Genomic DNA, 22,297 nt, shown 5'->3' with positions numbered 1-22,297 from the left:
AATTCAAACAGCATTTACTTTTGGCAGGGAACCTGGTGCCAAGAATTTATCCTGCATTCTCTTTATTTATGATAAAACAAAAATGATGTTCCACTTTGTCATGAAACAATACTTTAAGTGATGCTTTTAAAAATATATACACTGTACTTGAAACAACTCTTTCCTGATTTATGATTATAGATGCCACCATGCACGTGCTATGGTAGTTGATATAAAAAGGCGTGTGCTCAGCCACCATGTAAGTAAGGATGGATGCATTTTCCATTAGACTAGAAGTCTTAATACCTTATCCATTCCCAAGTTTTTCCCAAGAGAGCACCAATTTGGTTTTCATCTCTGGAGATATTAGTACTCACCTGCCAATGGAATAAAATTCACACATGATTTAAGGTCTCTGATCTTATCATACTTTAATTTTATGTGCTATACTAGGAGACTAGTCTTCACTGGGAGACCTTAAGGGATTTTTCTTTCTCCCTGGCATTATTTTCCAGCATTTGGAGTTACATACTTTTAGGCTGACAGTACTTTGACTATAGAATATGTGTGCATTGCACTATTCTTTCACTAGCAATTTGATTTCCATTAGAGTATACTCTGTGTGTGTGTGTCCTGTCTCTCATGTGTGTGCACTCATGCACATTTATTACTTTGATAGAGATTTCATTGGGGACCATTATTATTCTTTTGTTTTTGACATAGGAAAGTATTGCTTGTAATACTCTCAAGATTACAAGGAGAAAAAAAAGAGGAAGTGGACCTTTTATGTAATTTCAGGGTGCTTTTGGATTTCTACTAAGTCAGGTTACAACAAATATAAATGTTTCCAAAATGGTCAGTGCCCTTAACTTCTAAAGCAATTTATAGACCCTGACCCCATGAACACTGGTTTCATTTATAACAAGCTAGACAAAGACTGGAAGAAAACAGTAAAAAACATTCAGTAGTTTTCAACCTGTACCTTATATAAGACTAGATTTTGGCTTGGAAGTTTCAGTTTTCAAATTAAATCAATTGAACTGAATTGGGTCCCATTCCTTCATGAGCCCATTACCCCTGGTTAGTTCTTTTTAAGTGGTTACATGTTCCACCGTCTGGCAATAACTGGTCTTCCATACCATTGTAGGTACTCTTAGATTAAGGACCCTGTCTGAATCCAATGCTTTGATTAATACTTGACACAGAGCCGGCAGAGTTCTTTGTTTCTTTTATAAATGGTGTGACCTTGGACAAGTCAGTAACCACTCTGGAAACAGCTTCTCTTACCTGTAAAATAAGAGAATTGAGCTAGAAGGCTGACTTCAAACTGCTGTCCTAGAAAATGGAAGAGGAAAAGAGGGAACAGAATAAGCAGACATCTGGTTTTCCTATTCTCACCAGGGCAGATTCTATTTCATTTGTTTTGCATATTGAGTTTTTTGATAATGAAAGAATCACAAAATTAATACAAGTTTGGAAATCTCTGGGCTAGAGGATCATCAAGTCTCTTTCTAGTATTAACTATTTTTATTATATTAGTTTTGATCTTCTTGATCTGTAGATTACACAAGAAATAAAGAAAATAAAAGCACTCTGGGTGGTGAGATTATGCAAGGTTTGTAATTTCTTTTTTTCCTGTATTTTCTATAGTGAGCATATATTATCATTTTTATGCAAAAATTAATACTCTTTAAAAATAGCTAAAATGAGCATGTACAATGTAACAGTCAAGAAAAACTATAGATTTTTTAAAAATTTCACTGAAATATATATATATATATGATATACTGAATAAACATAGGGGAGAAAAAGAGACGGAGAAAAGTAAACAGTTATGGGTTGATGTTTTTACAGCATGGCATTTAAAAATCATTTTATATATATTAGAACATGAATTCTGACTTACATAACCAAAATCAGCCCCAAATTATAATATTTGTTTCAGGTGCTTTCCATTCTTATAAATTATATTAGCAGATGTAGTTTATATTCATTGAGTACATACATTAAACAATAAGATTTTTAAGATCAATTCATTTTTTTAATGGTTGATCTTTAGAAAACTGAATAAAAGAAAAATTAATGCTGGTATTAATTAGTAAATGAGAAATATTATATATTGTTTAAAAAAAACCTCTATAGCTTAAAGCCAAGGAAATTCTTTCTCTGGTCCAGTCTTCTAACCTTTCAAGAAACAATATAATATACTCAAATTCATTCTAATATTTTAAAATTGCCTCTAATAAGCCATTTTCTCAAATCATTCTGGCTTTTTATGTAATCACTATTCAAGCTCCGATGAGCAGTAGAGCCAAAAACCATTGTTTTAGTTTTTGCTGCTTTTAAAACCAGTTTGTTTTCCTGGAACCAGTCTGCCAAAGTCTTTTTGCAGTTCAGTAGTTAAGTGAGAAACAGATTTGCCATTAAAATGCACAGTCGTGCCATCTGCATAAAGATGTATAGAGCAGTAATGACATATCCATGTTAAATCATTAATAAAAAGAGAAAAGAGGATCGGGCCCATGACTGACACTGTTGCTTAATAACTGAAGGAGAAGGAGTGGAAGAGACAGCCCTGTGAACAGTAACAGATTGATGTCTGTCGGAGCCATTTCTTATCTTTTGACAGTGTTTGGGCCAGAGCCCACGCTCCCTACCTTCTGTAGTCAAAGCCCACAGTTCACTAGGCCAGAGCAGTTTGAGAAATTAATAAAAACTATCACTTAATTCAGAATTCCCCTCAAGACATGTATTCATTAATATTAGGTTGTCATGGACTGACATATGAAGTGTTGGCAAATTCCTTAAAGGCTTTTCATATGTGGAACGCATGTGTGTTTCCCTCATCAGCATCTTGGAGCCTTCTGAATACTTATTATCAGAATTAACCACCATACTAATAGGTTTACTGCATGATTTCTTATTTTATTTTATATAGGGGAGATAGAGTTTCTGAGGATGTTAAAGTAGGTCATGAATTAAATAACTGATACAAAATATAAATTTCAAATTTGGGAAATTTCTTTGGAAAGGAAAGATGGGACAAATAAATGAATTTTACTCTTGGGTAAAGTTATACCTTTTGATCTTCATTTTCCTGGTGCCAAAGTCAGTGAACAATATTTATTTTGATATAATGTGTGAAGTTATAGGAGGAATTGTAGATACGATCCCCCTGGCCCTTAGGAATTAACAATTTAAAGGGAACCCTTAACCCATAAGAAAGATAGATAATCCAGGCATCAAAAAAATATAAAGGAGTTCAAAACTAATTCTGGCTGGTCATAATATATATACATCTATAGGAGTCCTGAACTGATGGGAGTAAACAGATTTAAGTGGCATTAGTCTGGAAAGATTTTTAAAAAGCCGTAAACTGGGGGAAATGCTGATGCCTTATTTTGATAGTCTAAATCTACCTTATACTATGGATATTAGTCATAGGTTGTGTTGTTCATGGTTGTATAGTTCAACATTCAGTGAGACCTGAAACTGGATAAAATGTCCTTCTTGCCTATGTTTGCAAATATTTCCTCTGTGATATAAATATACATGTGCTATAGGATGACCATATGTTTGTGGGTCAAGGGATCTAAGTGCTCATCTCCCTTGGACACTAACTAGTTGAGTGATAATAAATAAGTCAGTCTCCTTCTTCCTCTTCCTCTTCCTCCTGTAAATTTAGATCCCTTTTGTCCCTTGCATTCTAGAATTCTGTTATATGTCAATAACCATCTTACAGTTGTGGGGATAACGTGTGCGTTAAAACCCTTTCCTGACAATCTTAATACCTTTATAAATGCCTGTTAATGGGCTCCATGCAAGTACAAAACACACGTATCAATAAAAAGGAAATAATCAGGCTTTCTTTCCTCAACCGTTTACTCTGAGAGAGCCCAGGTATATGCCAGGAACTGTGCTTGGCATGGAGACACAGGGAGGTGCAAAACAAACCCAGTTCCTGTATTCATGGAGCTTTTAGTTTGGGAGACATTAAACACTTGAGGGAAGAAACAAATGTATAATTGCTAATTATGTTAAGTGATTTGGAAAAAGGCATAAGGTTCTAGGAGGAATTTACCATGAACTGGGGTCTAAGGGAAGCCCTTGAGGAGAATCCATGTGGGGTTCTTTTGAGGTATAACTGACATATAACATTATATGAGTTTCAGGTATACAACATAATGATTCATTTTTTGTATATATTGAGAAATGATCACCATTGGATCGTATGGTAATTCTATTTCTAATTTTTTGAGGAACCTCCACTTCTGTTTTCCATAGTGAGTGCACCAATTTACATTCCTACCAACAATGCACAAGTGTTCCCTTTTCTCTACATCCTTGCCACAAATACTTGTTATTTGTCTTTTTGATAATAGCCATTCTGACAGGTGTGAGGTGGTATCTCATTGTGGTTTTTATTTGCATTTCCCTGATGATTAGTGATGTTGAGTACCTTTTCCCGTACCTGTTGGCCATTTTCTTCTTTAGCAGAATGTCTATTCAGATTCTCTATTTTTTAATTGGGTTGTTTGTTTTTTTGCTATTGAGTTGTATGAGTCCTTTGAGCTGAGATGTATAGTATAGAATATGCAGGATGTATATATAATATGTATATGTATGTATGGTACAAGCAGGAGTTAATTGAGTGTTGGGATTCAGGGTGAAGAGACTGTTAAAGTGTGCAAGGCAAATGTGACAGTAAGTGCAAAGGCCCTAGACTCACTAGAGAAGGTGAAACAGGGCTGTTGTCACTCCCTCAGGGGAAGAGGAACAGTAGAAGTTGGTGAGTTAGGCAGGGGCCACATCATGCAAGGGCTTGCAGGCTAGACTATAAACACCCTTTTGATTAGCTGCTGAGAAATAGTTCTAAAAAAATTCCTAGGAATCCACAGAACACCTTCCACTTCTGCGACGGCAAGAAATAATGTGCTTTATCTTGGACACTGTATTGAATCATTTTTCTCTGAGTAGCCTCTCTAATGAAGAAGCAGCTTGCTTACCGGCATACAGAATGCTTGCAGAGTTTTCTGAATTATGAACAGAGTAACTAATAATAATAATAATAGAGGCTTAATAATGAGAGTCTGAGGCTTAATAATGCTTACCTGAAGTTGCCATTTCCAGAAAAAAAGTATCCAAATCAACAAAATATGGTGATCAGAACAATTCTAAAGTACAGAATTGCCTTTCCCTTATTATTTTATTTGGCTAGAGTACAGACCCAAAATACATTCCCTGAACTACCTGTAGGTCGCACATTCTGAAAGATCCTGGATTCTTGCTACTCAAAGTGAGTTCTGCAGACCAGCGACATCATGAAGAGTCCCACCCCTGACCCACTGAATCTGAAACTGCATTTTATCAAGATATTCAAGGGAATTTTTGTACACATTGAAGTTTAAGAAGCACTGCTTTAGGTACTGGGAAAAATGATTTCAAAATAATGTATAAATTAGAGCTTCGAAAGGAAATTTAAAATTAGCTTCCTTGTAGTTAATTATCATTTTAATGTAAAATAGCCTTAACACTTTCATAAATTCAAATTTAATTATTGTTATGGAAAATGTTTCACTAGGAAACAATTACTCTAGGCATGGTGCCAACAGTTTCAAGGTTTAAAATTTACTCAAAACACAGCAAAATATTTTGAGTGTATACATATTTCCTTGTAGGGTAGAAGTAGCCATGCTAAGCATCCAATATTGAAATATCTATTACTGAAATTGTTCACAATGGTTAAAGGCAAGCAACAATTCAATGCTATGTCCTTGTACTAAAATGACTGTTAAATAATCCTTTAGCTCTTAAGACTCTTACAGTCAAAATCTAGAACTATTTATGGGATTCATGTTTGAAATTTCCAAGAGTATTTGGACTTATTTGGAGCTCAAGTTTATACAATAAAAACATGTTCTTAACAATTTATTTAACTAAATTTGGAGCTCCAAGCTCTCAATGGATGTATGAATCATAGGAGCCTTGCCAGATGTTTTGGAGTGCGGAATCCAAAACGCATTAGCAGCATGGCATGTCATGAAGTCTGATGCAAAACATTTCTTCTCTCTTTCCAAAAAGGCTTGTTCAGTTTCTATTGTAAGGCATGAACTATGGTGACAGTTCAGAGCTCTAGGGAAACATCTAAAATCCTTAAGTAGTATCTACCCAGACAGTGGAAATATGAGGCAATTATCTACACGATCAATGTCATAAAAAGCTTGCCCACCCAGCCATATCCAGATAACCAAGTCCAAAATGTGTATGTACCTCTTAGGTTTATTTCACTTTTTTATGCCTAATGTTCTGTAGATGATCTCTTGTTCCTTGCTCCATTTTCACCCTCCTCACATCAGCAGATGACCGTCTTTATTCTTTATAGAGAAAACACAATTAATTAGAAAAATCTTCTGAAAAGTCCCATAATTTTACCAACACAGGGGTCAGAATCTCTTTATTTCTCTGGGATACTGCTGTGCCATTTATACCTTCTTTTTCTTATCCTTTTCCTCTGAATCTTTCCCCTCATCTTTTAAATTTGTCCCAGTATTTAATAGCATCAAATTTGATACACAGTAGTGGGCTTTCAATAAATGTATAAAATGAAGGCTTTATTCTCAAACATGTAAAAACAAATACAACGCACCCAATTATCTACTTTTGACCCTGTTCTCCCCTGAAGACGTCATTTGTCTTTGTCTTTCCCACTTCTCTTAAAATTAGCCTTCTTGAAAGAGAAATGAACATGCTTCAACTCCTTTAAAACATGAATTCTCATAAATGGTAATTTATATATATTAAAATGCTTTTGTCAGTATAAGTCATGCCTAAGTAGCAATGTTGGGAAAATAATCATCTATAATGATAACCTGGCATTTATTGAGAGTTGCTGTCTTTCAGACATTGTGCTAATTGCTTTAAATGAATATTCTTATTTAATTCTCAGAATAATTCTATGAGATGTTCTCATCATTACTTTCATTTCCTGACAACAAAAATGGAGGGTAATAACTTGCTCAAAGTCACAGAATGAGTAAGGGGTGGGTCTAAGGTGTGAACCTAGATAGACATAATTTTAGATTCCACGTTGTTAGCCAGATTCTACTACCTATCAATGGCCTTGTGATATGGTAAATTCAGAACATTACCAGCGTCTAGTATTTCCAGCAGTATTACCCTTAGACCAAAGGAAGGAGAGCCCTCACTTGGGTCCCATGCCCGGCTCTGTTCTAACCCTTCCCCACAGGGTAAGGAGTCTGCTGTGCAAAGGGCACATACAACACAAAGGGCAGGTCCTCTCCTCTAAAGATGCCTGGAGTACCTAAAGCTGGAACTGCCTTCGCAATAGCCTTTGTGCCACTTCCAGGTCACGCACAGGCCTCTTTCCCAGATCTGTGCTCCTGAGCAAAGACCAAGATGTCGGAGTCCATACCTCTAGCTACGCCCAGGTGTTGCCAAGGGGTGCCCACAAAAGTGTACTTGAGGCCTCAGGGAGTGGGATAGAGCCAGGACTGTCAGGAGAAAGGGCACAGGTGGCAAACCACGGCTTGGGACTGGGCTTTCTCTGCCCTACCACATTTCTAGCTCAGAAATCCAAAAAGTAAAGATCCTAAAATCTGGCCTTCCAGGTAATAGAATGGAAATTTTTTGCAAGTAGGACAGAGAACATTTTATTTTACAGCTGTTTAAGCCTGATTGAAAACACTTAAATATTTAGGCCCATGGTATATGGGCCTCAACTATCTGCTTGTCCCAGGCCCTGCAATTGTTAGGAGTGGGACTGGATGTCGAGTTCTTTCTTTACCTTTTAAAACTACAGGAGACTGAATACCACAAAATGTTTTTTAATGCTACCACAATATTATGCATCTTAGAATGGTATTTTTTAGATTTTAGTAGGTACAAGAATCACCTGGAGCAATGAGTGTCCAAATTTAATGTGCATAGGAAACACCTGGGGATCTTGTTAAACTGCAGGTACTGAGTCAGCAGGTTGCAGGTGGGGCCTGAGAGTCTGAATTTCTAACAAGCTCCCAGGTGATGCTGATCCTATCAGTCTTTGGAGCACATTTGGAGCATCAAGGACCTACAGTACTTGTTTAAAAATGCAAATTCTTGGGCATAACCTTCAGGAATTCTGATTAAGGAAATCTAAATGGGACCCAGATGGTGAACAAAACAGGAATTTTTAAGAAGCAACCCAGGTGGTGCTGGTAAGGTGGTCTGTAGCCCACATTTTAAGAACAAATGCTTTAGAACATGCTTCTTAAACTGTACTATGCATATAGATTACTGGAAATCTTGTTAAAATGAAGATTCTGAGTTATTTAGAGGCTGCGTTTCTGGTAGGCTCCCAGGTGATGCTGGAGCTACAGACCTGCTGACCACACTTTGAGTAGTGAGACTTTAAGGGACCATCTCAGGGTCTTCACTGTTTGGCCATTTTGAATCCAATTTGTTTAGTTGTGAGGTAAAGAGTGAGAAGGTGACTTGGGATGTCTATAGACAACATTCTCAATCCTTTGCTTCACAAATTTCATACAAATAATCTTCAGAGCCTTTGTGTGACCCCAGATGGGCTAGTGGTCCCTTTCCTAAATTTTTTCTAAAGTTTGGCCCTTCTTCTATCCCTGCTGTCAGTAACAACTGGGCTGATCCTTTTTGTAGGTGTTTCCAAGAAGCATCTGTGGGTTATCCAATAGCTTGAATAGACATGACATATCAGACATTTGGACCAAAAAGGATACTTGACTTAACTACTGAGGCAATGGAGTCCCCATCTTAGGAGCCCACTGAGTGATACTGAACACCTTTAGTGCTCAGCGAATGTCATGAAAAGTTATTAATCTTATAAATGGGGATGTACAGCGGGCTAATCCAGATGCTGGTGTTTCTTTGGATAATCCATTCTACAGCCTGAATCACTATTTGTGGGCAGAGGAATTAGACTGTGCCTATTCACAGGCTGGTCCTAGTATTTGTGATCAAATTAGTGACAAGCATTGTCCACAGAGCAGCTTATAAAGGTGAATTAAATTAATTCAGGGATCGTTAACAATGCAGAGCTTGACTTTCTGCAGGTCCCAGAGATACTGTCTTGCTGAGGCCTGAAGCACCCAGTGACAGTTTGCATTCTACGTGCAGAGTCAAAGTCCTTAACACTGAACTAGCTTCTTTAAAATTTGTTGTACTAGGTTTATTACTTGGGACATCTATTAAAAATTGTGTAATACCTTAAATGGTATTGCAAATTGTAATATCTCCTCACATCTGCCTGCTTTTAAATGTTGGAACACACACAAAAGATTCATTAAACAACAACTAAACCTGAGGGCAAGGGAATTGCATGAAAAGAACTCTATAATTAAGCCAATTCTTTAGGCTGGTGAAAAACTTAAATTTTTTTTCTCCAGTAATATATAAAGCAGTCGGATTGACGTCTCTACCAGAGATAATATTAATTTATTGACATAATAGAATGATGAACCAATAAAATGCACTTGATTCTTAAGGATCAAGACATCTTAAGGATGTCTTTCAAATATAATGACAAAAGACAAGGCTCTCTTTCATTTATATCACAGATATTTCACGTATTTCAGTGTCTGGAAACAAGAAATTGAGAGCCCTTCAAGCTCATCTACACCAGGGTTATCAGGTGTCATCCCCAGACCAGCAGCATCAGCAAAATTTGAGATTTTGTTGGAAATGCAAAATCTCCGGCTACATCCCTGACCAAAAGGGTTCAGCCCAGAAATCTGTGTTTTAATAAGCCTCTGATGATTCTGGCATGGGGTCAAATTTGAGAACCTCTAATCCATACCAATCCTTTCCAATTAAATTTATTCAACAGATATTTACTGTACACCTCAAGAGGAGGAAACAGGACATTTAGCCCAGAAGGGATTTTAGTAGAGAAATTTGATCATGAATATAGAACTTTAAGATGATACTAGAATTCCTTTAGACCCCATACAAAAACTAAAATTTTAAATGGATTTATAAACCGGGGTCTTTTTTTTTTTAATCTTTTCAGTAAATACAAATGAGAGGAAACACTTTAGCCTTAACGATGGGATAAGACGCAGATTCTGTTTTGCCCTCATAATGAGGTTTCTCTGACTGCAGAAGGAGGTTCTGGAATAAAATCAATTATCTAGAAAGCTTGTAAGAAAAGTGAACAACTTGAGAGTGCAAAGGTAAAATGGACACAGAATGTTATAAAAACATTTTATTTATTTATTTTTAACATCTTTATTGTAGTATAATTGCTTTACCATGGTATGTTAGTTTCTGCTTTATAACAAAGTGAATCAGCTGTATGTGTACATATATCCCCATATCCCCTCCCTCTTGCGTCTCCCTCCCACCCTCCCTATCCCACTCCTCTAGGTGGTCACAAAGCACAGAGCTGATCTCCTTGTGCTATGCAGCTGCTTCCCACTAGCTATCTATTTTACATTTGTTAGTATATATAAGCCCATGCCGCTCTCTCACTTCGTCCCAGCTTACCCTTCCCCCTCCTCGTGTCCTCAAGTCCATTCTCTACGTCTGTGTCTTTATTCCTGTCCTGCCCCTAGGTTCTTCAGAACCTTTTTTTTTTTTTTTTTTTTTAGATTCCATATACATGTGTTAGCATACGGTGTTTGTTTTTCTCTTTCTGACTTACTTCACTCTGTATGACAGAGTTATTTGTAGTGAGGTGGATAAAAACATTTTAGAGTAGCCCACCCAGACAAGGGAATGGGGAATGGGGATGTAGGAGTGGAAGGTAAGTTTGCTATTACGTCCTTAACTTAGGGATTTTTCCTCATCATCATTTTATCCCACACCAGGGGCCTTCAGACATGCAGTGTTCTCTTCTTAAATGACAGAAATAATAATGAATGAAGGTGAGAGAGTTGTTTCACAGCATTAATGATCTCAATTGAACTGCTGACATTTATTATTTACAATATTTCTCACATTAATTTTTGGCACAATAGTGTGTTAGTAGATTGCATACCATGGGCAGGAAAGGAGGTTTTTGAATTTAATTTACTTCATGTAAACTAAAAAGTTTACACTGATTTATAAGTGTACAAGGGAATAAGATTCAATGAGCCTTGATGAGACAAAGCTGAAATAATTCAGAATCAGGAGGCTGAAATATTATAGGCATTTTGTTCATCTCTGAAATCTCATACTGTTATTTAAATTCCTCTAAGTTCATTAATCCCATTTAATAGCAGCTGATGCAAATCCACTTGGACTTTGGGGAGGAAAAATATAATGGGCCATAATGCCCTTGTGCCACAGAAAGTAATATAATTCATTTTACTTTGCAAGAGGTCACAATTGAAGAGTTTGAGATTTTGAGCTGCCATAACTACAAATTTAGCAAAAAGTAGGCATTTAATGATAGAGTTCACTTCGGTGGTTTAGGTTTTATTTTGAATGTTTGTTTTGTCTTAAAAACACTAATGCTGAAATGTTGTCTCAAATCTTTATTTTCAAATCACTTATTATATTACCATAAATTACAGGGTACAGTAAAGGCCAGATTTAAAAGAAAGCACACTTTACTGTCTCATTTTCCTATAAATAACATGACACTTTATGAAATAAGAATTATCATAAAAGTTTCTCTCTTTTTTTCTCCTATAACTCCAGTTGCAAGCACTGAGCTAATGGCCTTCCTCCAAGTAGCTCAGTGGACTAGTCCAAATATAGGAGCATAATGGGTAGAGGTTAACTGTAGGAAGTCTGAGAAAAATGGTAATCTATAATTTCACCACAATTATAATGTTTCCCTTAAATAATAGTTAAGTCCGTGGGGTGAGCGCTAACAAATACCTTTTAAAGATGCTCTCATTACTTTCATTGTTTTGATGCTTTTGCGCTTTCCACATATGCTATTAGAAGCAGTAAAAGACCTGAGCTTTGGCCCATGAGATTTAGAGATTGTGGTTAACAACTGAGCAGAGGCCTCAGCCCATCAGCCCATCCTCGAGGGTGGAGTACATTGTTATCTAGAGGGCCAGGCCAGGCCACATTTACAGGAAGCAAAACTAGCTGAGTTAAGAGACTCTTTGTCAGGATTAACCAGGCCTCCATCTAAGCCCCTCAGAGGAGGAAATAATGTTTGGCTTAATTGGGATGACTCAGAGAAAACCTTCTTTTTTTTCCCAGTAAGGAGATGATAGATAAAAATCTTCAATTTTAGTGGGTTTATGTGTAAATTCTATTTTGTCTTTTTTATACCCCGCCTTTGAGAAAGGAAAGTTTACAAGTAAAACTCTCTCTTGAGTACAGAACCCGATGGGTCATACAGACAGCTGTGTCTTAATCTCCTACGTGGAATATGGTCCAGGTTCCAAGAATCAAAGAAGAACATGTGAGTTGCACATTTAAAACAAATGGTGGGTAGTGAGTGAGATGAGCATCTCTGTAATTAGACCTGTAATTTTAAAGTATGAGATACACTGTTATGTTACCAGGCTTCAGGATCTCTTTTTATCAAATATCTTGGGGACAAAAGAAAGGTTTGTCTGGAGGAAAAATTCTTGGGATCAGTGAACAGAGGGAACAGTAACACACAGACAATTCTCCCAGGTGGATTTATTGGTTTATTTCAGGAGCGTCCTTCTTCTGTCCCCACTGTCACACACTGTACTATTATGGATTGTGATTAGGGATGGGATCATACGTTTCGCCAAGTTTAAAACCCACACAAAATTGTAGGGTTAGAGTCTGGAACAAAACTCCAACCTCCTGGTGTGGAGTTTTTCTACTTATGGCAAAATGTGGCTTCCGGGAGGGTGAGTTAAGATGCCTCAAAGGGAAAAAATTCTTCCAAAGGAACATTTTGATAATTCAAGTGTAAATAAATATAAATCCAAAACACATTTTTAATTAAAGGGAAATTGCTTAGGAAAACACATTTATATCCACTCCCCTTCCGCACATACTCACTCACAATCCCCTCCGAATAAAGTTCAAAAGGGGTAGCCTTGGAGAGGGAGGGCTTATATACACACACTGGATTGCCTCTTGCAGATAGTGTCTCAGAATCAGGCTTTTTGAATACACTTAAGACTTACTAAAATAATACAAAAAAGTATTTTATTCCAAATCACAATAAATCACATTAAATAAAATAAAAGCAACTGGTTATGAAACTTATATTGTTATTTCCCCACATTAAAAATACCTAAATTTTTGCCCTTTAATCTCAAGAACCTGATCTTTCCACAGTGAGATTTTCCACTTCCCAAGAAGTCCCTATACTTTGAAAGCCACAGTTCCTTTGCATTTTCACCTGTTTCTGTTACCATTCTACCATACCAAGGCACTTGAATTACTGGATGTAAAATATGAAGATTTAGTTTGTTCTTTCTTTTAAGCTCTCTTTCTCTTCTTGTGGCTTTTGTGGTATCTTGTAATTATGTTTCGTAAAATGCTTTCAGGCCCATCTTCTCCATATATAGATATATAAAAATATATATAATAAGCAACCATTCAGAGGGAAAGGAGACAGGAACAATGAGAAAGGGAAAATATGAAAAGAAGTATTCAGTTACCTTCAAACATTTATACTATCTATCTGTGGTCTAGTATTTTTTCTTTAAACCCGGCTTCAAAAGGAAACCTAAAGACACTGATAACCTCTTAGAGAGCTCTCACCAGCTGCCTACAAGGACAAGTAGAATTTAGTATTTGTTTCACTATTTATACAAGAAAGGCCAAAGGAAGTTTCGCTTGTGGAAACGAAGTAATTAAAAGAGCACATAGAAATTAGCCTTGAATTTTTATTCTTAAGTGTGTTTTTTTTTAACATCTTTATTGGAGTATAATTGCTTTACAATGGTGTGTTAGTTTCTACTTTATAACAAAGTGAATCAGCTATACATATACATATATCCCCATATCTCCTCCCTCTTGCATCTCCCTCCCACCCTCCATATCCCAACCCACTTATCCCACCCCTCTAGGTGGTCACAAAGCACTGAGCTGATCTCCCTGTGCTATGCGGCTGCTTCCCATGAATTTTATAATGTCCTTCTACCCCCATATAGATATCTGTCTCCCCCCCAAACTGAACTCAAGTGAAGGGGTGTGTCTTGTTCATTTTGATATTCTCATTGGACCTGGAACTTATAAGACAAACACTTTTTTGTTCCAGTTTGAAACATATGTAGTCCAAAGGCAAAACCGATAAATAGGTTTGATTCATTTATCTGGACTTTGAAAATATTATTTTTATCTTTATTTGAATCCCAAGGAACTCATTAAAGGTACATTTTTAGGGTTTCAAAACTATATTACCTTTCATCAAAAGAAACAAGAAATCAGAGAGCTATATAAGAAATCAGAGCTAAATCTTTATTCTAAATTTCAATCTGTCCTTTATTTATGATGGTGGGAGCCTTTTTATTATTTTAAATAAATATTTGGTATTTAACATCAATTTGCAGAGAAAATCTTAAGCTTTGCTACGTTTAGGGGAAAAAAAGCTATTTAGGTTTTTTTTTTCTTTTTTTCCATTCAGTGCTTACCATCATACTAATTAAGAGATAATTTAGCAATAACAATGAAGACTTATGATTCCTTTTTTCTTTAACTGAATTTCTTCTTTTCAAGTTAACGATTAAACACATGGAGTAGCATAATTGGGGGAAAATGGGATTTCCCAGGCAATGAATGGCTTTCTGATAGGTTACAAATTTATTATGAACAGATAAGCTACTGTATTTTCAATTGGACAATCAAAATATCATTTTACTTCAAAGGAAAAGGGGCAATAATTGAATGACTTGACTTACTTCATATTTATGGCTATTTCCTTATTATAGAATAGAGTTGGACATATTTTTACATTCCTGTGAACTGAACCCATTTCTTTCGGCACATGGAATTTACTACATGAAGAGGCGTATTGTACAGCAGACAAAATGAGAAGCATATAAGAATCAGGTCAATGGCAATAAACCATTCTTGCTAAGTATTCAGTTCCCCCCTTAACAGAATTAAGACTATCTTAAGTTACCTTAGAAACACCTCTTTGCTCCTATAGTTTAGACATCTACAACTTTGTATTTAAAAGCATCTCATTTTTCTTCAGAGAGCCTGAGGAATGTGAGGTTATACATACATATAACACAGTGCTAAAGAAGTGTACAACCCAAGGTTGTACAAAAAAATAAACTTAAAAATGTTACTTAGAAATGAAGAACTTGATAAAACAAAGACATGGCAGACAAATTTGTTAAATTCGCGCTTGCAGATGTTTGGGAGGGTGCTTGAGATGGCATTGATCAAACCATGTAATCCTACTGTGAAAGCGTCTGTGCCTCAATCACGTGTAGTAATCCTCAAGCCAAGAGCCATGAGTACACTCAAACAGATGCCAGTGGAGACAGAGAGGTTAACTTTTTCCATTCAGCACAGACATATCTAAAACCAGACTTCGATTAACCTCACTGTTGTCATTATTTAACATTTATAAAATGCCAGTGATGCACTTCATGATGAGTAAAACATCAGCTGGTCTTGATGAATCCTACATGTTGTTTTTATGTAAAGGGCAAATCCAGATCTCTACCACTGGGATAAGAACCAAGTTGATATTACTCTTCAAATATAATGCATGAGGTCAAAGAATTCTCCTTGAATCTATGATCAAATAATCCAAGTCACACTCCTGCCAAATGTTATGGTGTGTATTGCGGGTACCATAATTTTCTTAGGTTTGTTCTCAATTTATGTATTTAAGACCTAAGTCTCAAGGAGTCTTACTTTTGGGGAACTGGCTGCTATTAATCCAAAGGAATAGAAAGTTAGTAACTATGAATATTCACATTGATATACAAAAGTCAGGTAGGTCTAGAAGAGCTTCATAGGAACTGATCATTCCTTCATGTGATATTTATTGAGATTATACTCTAAGTGAGAAACAAGACATTATTACTGACCTCAAAAACTCACAATCTAGTGGCAGGGGATACCAGGGATACAAATATGTAAAAGAAAACTGCACTGCAGTTTCACAGGCATAAGGAATTGCACGCTGGGTACCCCTAACAGCTGGAGTACAACATAAGGAGAGAGAATTCTTCCCCGAGGAAGAATGTGGTTGAGCTGAGTCTTAACAGTTTAATGGAAAATTAGCCTGTCCAAGGGCTGGAGATAGAGTGTTCAAAGAAGGGACAATGGTATATAGTCAAGAAGTAGAAGCAAAGGAGACCTTTGGGCATGAGGGCAACTTGCCAGTACAGGTTGGTAGGCTGGGGCATGCAGGGGAGTGGTCTGAGATGAGGATAGAGGCAATTCCAGAGGACTTTGTAGGATACTCTGGGATTTACATTGACAGCACTGCCGCACTTTTGAAAACCTCCAAGTAGATGAGTGTCAGGAATCAGTTTTACATTTAAAAAAATTTACTGGCACCATGTAGTAAATTTTTAAAGAAGATAAGACTGAAATGATTGGAGAGGAACGATCGGTGTTTTAACTTATTTTGAGATATCACCACGGTTTTTCTCTTCAGTTTTAATTCCTGAAAGTACAACTACCATCATGCCTTATTAGAATGCATCCTCACTCAGTCAGCTGGCTTATAGGAAAGGCACTAGAACCATGATAATTCCAGATAGTCAAGACAAAGCAGGTAGGAATTCCCTGGTGGTCCAGTGGTTAGGACTCTGCACTCTCACAGCCAAGGGCCGGGTTCAGTCCCTGGTCAGGGAACTAAGATCCCACAAGCTGCAGCGCAGCCAGAAAAGAAAAAAAAAAAAAGGCAGAAAAGCAGATAATGTGTTCTTCCACATGCTATTTGGCAAGTCACTTTGCTTCCCATTTCATCATAAAAATCATTGTCATAGTTTCTCTATTGGGATTTATTTGTTAAATCTTTTTTTTTTTGATGCCACTATAAATCATCAGTATCATGGTCCTTCTTCAACAGTCTTATTATGACCAGCAGCTGTTAGTAATATTCATTTTGTTTATCACGTGCTAAGCACTGTGATAAGCATACATGTACGTTATTGTCTTAAATCCTCCAGTAACTCTATGAGGCCGATTCCATCATCATCATCATCATATCCCCATTTTACATATGATGAAACTGAGGCTTAAAGAAATTATGTGATCTGCTCCTTGGCAACACCAGGACATGGCAGAGCCAGGATAGGAACCCAAAGCTGTTTTACACGAAAGCCTGTGTGCTTGATAATTTCTATATCCTGCCTGTTTGAACCAGTTTCCACTAGAAACCAGTTTCCACTAGTTCTAACTTTTAACTCTTGTTTCCAAAATATTTCTCTTCAATAGATGATATACTCTCCTTCAAAGGAAAATACTTCAGCAACTTTAATAGCATGTTTAAAATGGACTCTTTATAGTTCTGTTTGTTTTATTTGTGTCAATTGGCCTTTTAAGATTCTCTCTCTTGTTTGGTTGCAACTTTGGTTTTATTCATATTTTAAATCAAGATCTTTCTTCCTGTGGCGTCCACACAGGCCACTCTTGGTTCATCCTTACATTGCAGCAGAGGTTAAAAATGGAAAATTCAGGGCCCTTAACTGGACTCTGGCTTTATAATTGCCTCTGTGGTACTCTCACCACATTCCCAGATGTGCAAGAGAGACAGAGGGGATAGTGAGGGAAGTGAAATGTTAAAATAAGGCTAAGCAAACAGTTTGCCCAACAGATGTTAACCCAATTCATAATTTAAAAGTTCCTATTTTTGTTCACGACTTAAACAATGGACATTTTACTTTCTCCTCTAAATAGTGCCTGTGAATTAGGTTCAGAAAACTAAAGTCATCAGTATTTCCATCAAAATTTTTTCCTAGTCATAAATCGAAGAAACAAAAGGAATATGTTTTCTTTTTACTTGAAGCATATAAATATTTTGAATCCTTGTTAATACTTAGACAATTTGTTTAAATATGTCTTCTTAGTTAATATGGTTACCAGGACTAGATTTAATCAAGGTTGAATAACTTATAATACAAATACCACTGGGAAAGCAGTATCCAAGCATTACATTGACATAATTTTAAACAGAATAATTGAAATCAACTATGACCAGCACTTCTTTTTCCCAGTGACTCTTCATGGTAACCTTTGTCTTTCGATGGAATTAGGAAGTATTAGAGAAAACCTGGTAAATTTATTAGACTAAACTAGTGTTATCCCCCATAGAGGTATAGTAACTGATCATTTATAGCTGTTAAAATGAGGAGAGGAAAAGGATACTTGCATAAACTTTAAAACTATATTTGACAAATTATTTTTCTAGCAGAATCAAGTTTAAAAACATGAAATTTCCTGATCTCTAGTCTTTTACTCAAACCAGAAGAAAGTTGCACCCTTATGTCTCCCTACGTGTTGGGTCCTGAAATCGCCCCTGCATCACAGTCAAGCAGACAGGACCAGTTCATGGGTGCAGGAAGATAAAGTTGACACAAGGGCTGGTTAGAATGTTGGTGGTAAAAGTGAAATGTGTATTGGAGGAGATAAACTAATTGCAAACCTAGCCCTTGTGCTATAAACGGGCAGTAAATAGAGAACAAAGGTATATGGAAAAGAACAAAGAAAAAATAAAACCTGAGAAAATCTAAAGACTAATTGAATTTTAGGTGAAAACTCAGGATAACAAGAAAGAACATTCTTTCAAAGAGAGAAATTTCTTTTCTGATCCTCTATTAGTACATTGTTGACTTCCGTATTTTTTCTTTCCTTTTTTTTATGGTATCTTAACCATTTTTCATAGGTCAAAGTTATATACTTAAACACTCATGAGCTTTCTACTTAACAGAGGACTGACGATGGAGAACAGAGATGCTACAGAGAGAAGTGAGTATCCAGTTATAATTGTAGGTGGATATATCTTAAGAAAGAAGTACCTGATGATTATTTAAGACATTTCATGGAATTGTAGGATAAAAAACCTGGATGTGACCTTAGAAACAAAAGCCCCAAAGTCTTACGTGTCACAGATGAAAGGAAGACAACAACAACAACTAAGGATTAGATATTTTAATGAACTACCATAGGTTACATATTTCAGTTCTGGATTCTCTGTTGTCCTTTCAATTATGTGATATGCCTAGGTGCGTCAGAGATACTGAGGTTGTATGAGGACCTAAAAAGTTGGGCTAACATACATGGTGGGCAGAATCACACTTAAAAATTCAACAACTTTAAAACGTTGGCTTCAACCGTATCAAATATATAGTTTCTATTATTTTTCCCTGGAAAATTGTCTCTTCTTCCCCAATGAAAATAACTTTACTTTGGAATAATTTGTGTATTATTCATTTTTAAATCATGGTTTCCAACAAGTCTGTGAGTATGAATGTAACTTTTCCCCTCCCATTTTGAACTTTTGGTGAGAAACTGTAACTGCAAAGATATATATGAGGAAGTTGAGGAATTTCCAAAAAGCTATAGCATAAAGTAACTTTTGTTATTCAAGTGATACAAATAGGGATTTTACTAAAATTATTTATAACCACAAAAATTTTACAGAGGTAAATATTTTAACATTGACTGCAAAATTTATGGACTTAACTCTCTGTGAAAGTGAAAACACGTAAGCGACCAATTTTGTTGTATATACTATGCATCAGTTATTGTTATATTTTCATTACATAATATAATATAAATTACTATATATTATAAGCATATATTGAAACTGATTAGAATGAAGAAATAGTGTAGATTTCTTTCTTCTTTTTCTGACCATTTTTAAGCTTTAAGACTATGTCTCATTTTGGTGATTTTGAATCTTATATTAAAAGATAGTCTTTGAAAACCTAGTGATTTTTTTTAATGTCCCCTCAACAGAGTTTTTTTAAACTTCATGGCATTTTACTAGTAATACCAATCAAGAGAAAAGTAATATCTATATAACCAAATAGATGGGAAGATTCTTCATACCAAACCTATGTGCCTCCTTAGTGGGGTCCTGAGCTAAGGAAAAAAATTAAATCCTAACTTGGCTCTCCTTTGTATGAGGGAATCCAGGTCAAACTTTTATCCCCCCAAAGAGTGACATATCCCAGAAACCAAAAACAAACAAAAAGATTCAGTAGAAGGAGGAAACATGCTGTTTTTCTGCTGACTCCTAGGGCTAGGCTGTCACTGAGCAGAAGAGAGGAAAATGGGCAGCTCAGTGCAAGAAAGGGGCACACACATTCAACAAATAAGCCGTATGATTAGAGACTTTGTTACTAATTACAATTAAACTGAAAAATAAACAGTTTCCTTTTGGCTGAAGGATCGAGTGTCTGAAGGACAAAGGCTGTCCTGGATGATGGTCCTTTCATATTGTTATTAACTTAGTGACAGACTTTTTTAGACAATGAGACCTATGTTCACAATGAAAGTAAAATGATTATAAAAATTTCTTTGAAAAACTCTACTTTCCATGTCTGGATTTATGAGAGAAGTGTGAGTTAGGAGCAGAGACATGAGGGAGAGAGCAAAGAAAATAATATGTTTAAGATCATCAGACATATCGTGACTGCAAGACCTGACAAAAAGCAATGGAACAGAGAATTAGGTTAACATTTAGAATTTCTTTGTAGTACATAAATCTAATTCTTTACAAATTAGATCTTTTAGCTGAATATCTGAATTTCTAAAGAATGCATTTTCTACATATCTGGGGTCAAAGAACAAATCACAGGTAAGTGTTCAAAAAGAAAGTAAAATGACTATCATTGTGCATGTGTATATATATATATATATATATATATGAAAATATATACATATGTCTTCATATATATTCATATAGATATGTCTTTAGCTTCTATATGGTATTGATTTTTAAGAATTATTCAGGTAGTCCGTGAAAAGGTATTGTTGATTCAGTAGATGGCAGTCTTCCCACTGAGCCACTAAAAACCATTGTGGAAATCGCATTTTGAGAGAAGGAAAAATTGTTTTTGAAGTTAAAATACAGCTTTCTGACACTAATTATTAAAGATTACATTTAGTTTAAAAATTCAGTGTCTTTATGTTGATGTCAAACAATTTAAATTAATTATTCCTTATACCAAATCAGTGAGACAAGTTGGATCTATTCCTCTAATTATAACAGGAATGACAAGAAAGACAGATCCCTCCCCCCACCCCCATACCTCTGAGTACTCACATGCTAGGTAATTTCCTAGAAAGGAAATTTATTAATTTAGGCCTCTGGACACTGAACCCAAAGTATCACCTCTTTGACCTTATATTCTCCCATCAAACAAAGAAACGTACAAACAAAAGCAAAAACCTTTCATGTTGTGATGCCCTTCCAGAGTTTCAGAGGTGCATAAGATGGAAAACTTTGGTAGACTCTCTGGAGAGTGATTCATTGTTCTGCCACTTACCTTACAATCCTGGGAAAGTTACTTAAACTCTCCAAGACTGCAGTACTCCCTCTGTGAAAGCAGGGATAATAAAGCCAGCATTACAGGATTGCCGTGAGGATAAAAAATAACCTTATGCTAGACATTTAATAGAAGTTTGTTTCCTTTTCTTTATGTTCTCCCTCTTCCTAAAAATGATCTTGGGGAGATACATATGTATATATTCAAATAGGTGGATTTTTAAAGTGAGTTAAAATTAATTTTACTCTGATAATTTTAGGCTTCCTCGTGTGAAAATTGGCACTACTCTTTAAGGAATGTGGGCTCAAGAATCCAAAATCAGGGATCTCATCACTATTTTAAATTAGATCTTTTTTTTTTTAACTTTATTGTGTATTCACAGTATATTGATCATTAATTATCTTTTGTACTATGTAGAAGCTTGTGCGTAAGAGTTAATCTTATCCGAAAATGATATTTTACTCCTACTATGAAAATGTTATTTAATATTTAGTGTTTGAAAAGAGAAAGTAGAATTAGATTTATTCATTGTGGACAGTAAGCAATACTTAGGAAGTTATTATGAAAAGAAAATTCTAAATATATCTTCATTTACTGTCTTCTCCATCTAAGTAAGCCACAAGGACTTATTATTTGTACTCTAGCAAATGAGAATTATTATAAAGCAAGAGCATCCCATTATCCTTAGGTCTACTAATATTTCACGGGTTGGTATTATTAATTCAATATCAGATTGACTTCCGATTATGCATATAGAGTATAAAATACTTGACATTTTATAGTCCATTTGTTCCTAACCAATTTTTAAAAATTTAAAAATTTATTTGCCCAAAGAAATGTCACAGCTTACTCCAATTCATCTATTTCTTCAGTTGCCTGTCCTTACTGCCTTAATTTAGGAAAGCACGTGAACTTTACTGGAATAACTACCTTAGAAAGCTGATGTT

Source organism: Aethalodelphis obliquidens, unplaced genomic scaffold (assembly GCF_003676395.1).
Source record: "Aethalodelphis obliquidens isolate GAN/ISIS:26980383/991018 unplaced genomic scaffold, ASM367639v1 scaffold2, whole genome shotgun sequence".
In the NCBI taxonomy this organism is placed as follows: Eukaryota; Metazoa; Chordata; class Mammalia; order Artiodactyla; family Delphinidae; genus Aethalodelphis; species Aethalodelphis obliquidens.
The sequence above is the reverse complement of the archived record's forward strand: the minus strand, read 5'-3'. Positions refer to the sequence as shown.